Source organism: Rhagoletis pomonella, unplaced genomic scaffold (assembly GCF_013731165.1).
Source record: "Rhagoletis pomonella isolate Grant_MI unplaced genomic scaffold, Rhpom_1.0 Rhpom_scaffold_00007, whole genome shotgun sequence".
Classification (NCBI taxonomy): domain Eukaryota; kingdom Metazoa; phylum Arthropoda; class Insecta; order Diptera; family Tephritidae; genus Rhagoletis; species Rhagoletis pomonella.
The window spans coordinates 28505975-28509460 of record NW_023458561.1 but is presented as its reverse complement, the minus strand read 5'-3'; positions in this window follow the sequence as shown (position 1 = coordinate 28509460).

Genomic DNA, 3486 nt, shown 5'->3' with positions numbered 1-3486 from the left:
GTTTCATCTTCAAGTTGAAAATAATCCGAGCGTTAAACAATTCTTTTTATTATTAAACAGTATTGGTCTTGTCCCACCCGTGACAAAAAAAGATAAAAGTTGTTATATTTAATTACAGGAGTTGAAGTTGTGTTTCGGGTTTGTTACATAATGTTAGAGCTTCATTGTCAATGTTTACCACAATTGCATTTTCGTTTCCACATAGTTAGATAAAAATAATTCAACAGTCAAGCATGTCCCACCCGTGACAGCTACGGGTGGTACAGGTGCCAGAGGTAGGTTTGCAGGGCTGATAAGCTTTAACTGTTTGTTGAGGTGGTCGCAGGGGAGAAGGGCGGAAGCGCGGACTTGCCCATTACCTATGTATATACCCTTGTGGTCAGCTGATTAAGTTAAGTGACATTTTGACCAGTTTTGGTTTTTTCTTTTGTTTATTTAATGTTCATATTTTTTTTTATAAAAGTCTAGCGTATTACATAACCAGAACCACATTTCAAACTTCGGACAAAAATTATAAATTTCGACAAATTTTAACAATTACAGCCAAAAATTTTAAACTTTTTGTTCATAATTTTTAGAAAAGTTCTAGGTACGCAGTTTTATAGCACATTAAATTTAAATAGGGAAAAGTGAAAATTTCAAGACACTAGGAGATCGCGTTGATTTTTAATAACTTTTTTGGCTGACGATGCTAGGCTTTTTCTTCTATATAAAAGGCATTATACTAAGATAAAATGAGAGTGAACTTACTTGAACTTACTACTTGGCCTCTTATATTTTTAATAACTAATCTTTAATATGGACCACACTAAAAGCTCCTTTTCATATAAAAATTCGTACGTGTCCCACCCCTAACAAATGTTATTTTTTTTATAATAAAGCCATCCTTTTTGTTGTAGTTTTTGATTTGTTTGCTTTCGTGGTTCTTTGTTTTATTATAAGACATCAAGTTCACACAGAAAAGTGAAATAAAGTAACAGAGTTTTCGTAAAATATGTCTGCTCCCAAAGGCAGGTTCTGTTTTTTGTCCCACCCATGAGAGAAGAAATAACTCAGATTTTTTTGTATATAAAAGTAAGCTGGCAATTTTTTTCGTATTTTGTAATAACCTTTATAATAGTCAATTAGGTGTAACTTATCAAAATGTAGAATTGTTCAGTACTTTATACTTAAATTTTAACAAGAAAGAACAATTTTTTCTGTTCAAATGTCCCACCCGTGCTGGTAGAATCGCCCATATAAAATGTAGCTTCTGGGGTTTATTATCAGAATAAATGAAAAACTTTCGCTTTTACACAATGTTTCAGAAATATACGTGCGACTGTAACATTAACGACAAAAATGTTGACCAAATGGTCTTAAGTTGTGTCTCGCTTTAATTGATTTTAAGTACTTAAAAAAATTATAACGTTTAAGTACTTAGTGTTGCTAAAAATGTTAGGTTATTTCTGAACTCGCAGTCTCTTGGGCCGGGGCCCTCTCGGATCGGGGGCCCGTGGCATTTTGCCAGTAATGCCGCCCTATAGTTACGCCTCTGATATAAGGGTATTCATAAAAAGTAATAAACCGTTGATAAACGTGCTAATATTATATATAATATATAAAAAAGTAATAAACCGTTGATAAACGTGCTAATATTATAAATTCTAAACAAAGTTAAAATAACGGTGAATACTCCTATAGAAATATTTCTAATACAAATTTATCAAGTAGTATTGAGCATTACAACTCTCTACAGTTTTTGTGATCGTGTTAAATTATTACATTATTTACAATTTTAAGTAAATTTCAAATCTCTATGGTAAAAATATCCGATATTTAATTTATAAGCCTTTTCCTTTAATATCCACAATCACCAAACTCACCCCGATGTTAGTTAATCAGAACTTGGTGAAACCGAAGCTGTCAATTCCAGCTACCGGACATAACACAGTGCAACAAATTTCAAAAAGTTGGAGGTGATGGGAATCGGACCAACAGCATTTGATTAAGCTGGTCAAATAATGAAAAAGAACCAGCGGATTTGAAAAAGTTGGTTACCATTTCTTTTATATCCGAATTTGGAATTTCGTGTTTTCAGCAGCCGGATTCTAGCATTCGCTATCGCTAATTTTGATCGCTAAAAATCTCCAAGAGAATACCTAATAACATGCAACATCTAGTTACATGCCCCTCACGGTGTTGGCATTTTTGGCACAATTGTACTGTGTTGATACAATTTCGTTTGAAATATACTTTCCTACAACGCAGCATGATACAAAAAAAAGGTAGTTCCATTTAATGACATTCGTTGTTGTTGCTAACCAATTGACTTTTAATAAAATTGACATTTCATCAAATTCATGCTACCTGATCACTAGAAGTACGATTTTTTTAAGCAGAAGATTTCATCAGTCCACTCAAATATGTGGAATATAATGGACCTGAAAATTAATACATAATAATTCAAGTTTTTCATTCATTTAAATGTTTAAATTAAAAATTTGTTGAAGTTGTATAAATCCAAGTTTGTGCAACATTAAAAAAATCAACAAGCTTTCGTAAAAATTTCGAGGATCAATTTTAGTATATGCAGCAAATTGCAAGCTTAAAGTAGCTGGGACTTACCCCTGATTTTTGGCAACTCTTTTTTTTTCTTGACGATGTCAATAATTTTTTCCATACGAAGTGTGTTCGATAATTTTTTTATATGGAGAAAATGAGCAACACCTTCATCAAAAATAATCTTAAAAAACTTTGTCATATTAAAACTTAACAAACTGCATACTCAAAATATTTCTAGGAAATCTAATTAAAAAGCTCGAAATTTTTACGCAAGTGTGTTAATTTTTTTCATGTTACACATAGATTGAACCTTGGATTTGTACAGCTTTTTTTAAAGTATAAACTGTATTTTTATAAAAAAAAATACATAATATTAAGATAACTGGTCAAATCTTGTCAATATTTGAATGTCGAAAAGTTTTGATAAGCACTTGAAATGCTATTAAAATGTCAAAATTTATTACCGAATCCAAAGAAGATGTCTCTTTTCTCCATTAATAACATAAAAATGCTTTTTGTTAAGAAGTTTGCCTGAAAATATGTGTATACATATATGTGTTAAATGAAGTACATGAGTACGTGCCCACCAGACAATTTTTGTTGCCGGACATAAGAAAACTTGTCGCCCTAAGCAACAAATTTATTGCCGGCAATATCGCCATCGTATCGATTTCTTATTACCAGTCGCTCTAAAACGTCCGCCACAGGCATTTTCTTATTACCTGAATGAGTCGTTTTATTATTGCTACAAGCGATATTTAAATAATAATTTCTTGCAACAATTTTATTATTTCTCAATGTTTCATTTGTTTTTGAACTTAAACTTATAATTTGTAAACGAAATTAACTATTTTCGTCGCTATGAAGCTTCCTAATTTTTCAACCCTTTCTTGGGCATAAATTATATGTTTTTGAAGAATCCTGTTGACGCGGAGTTCATCA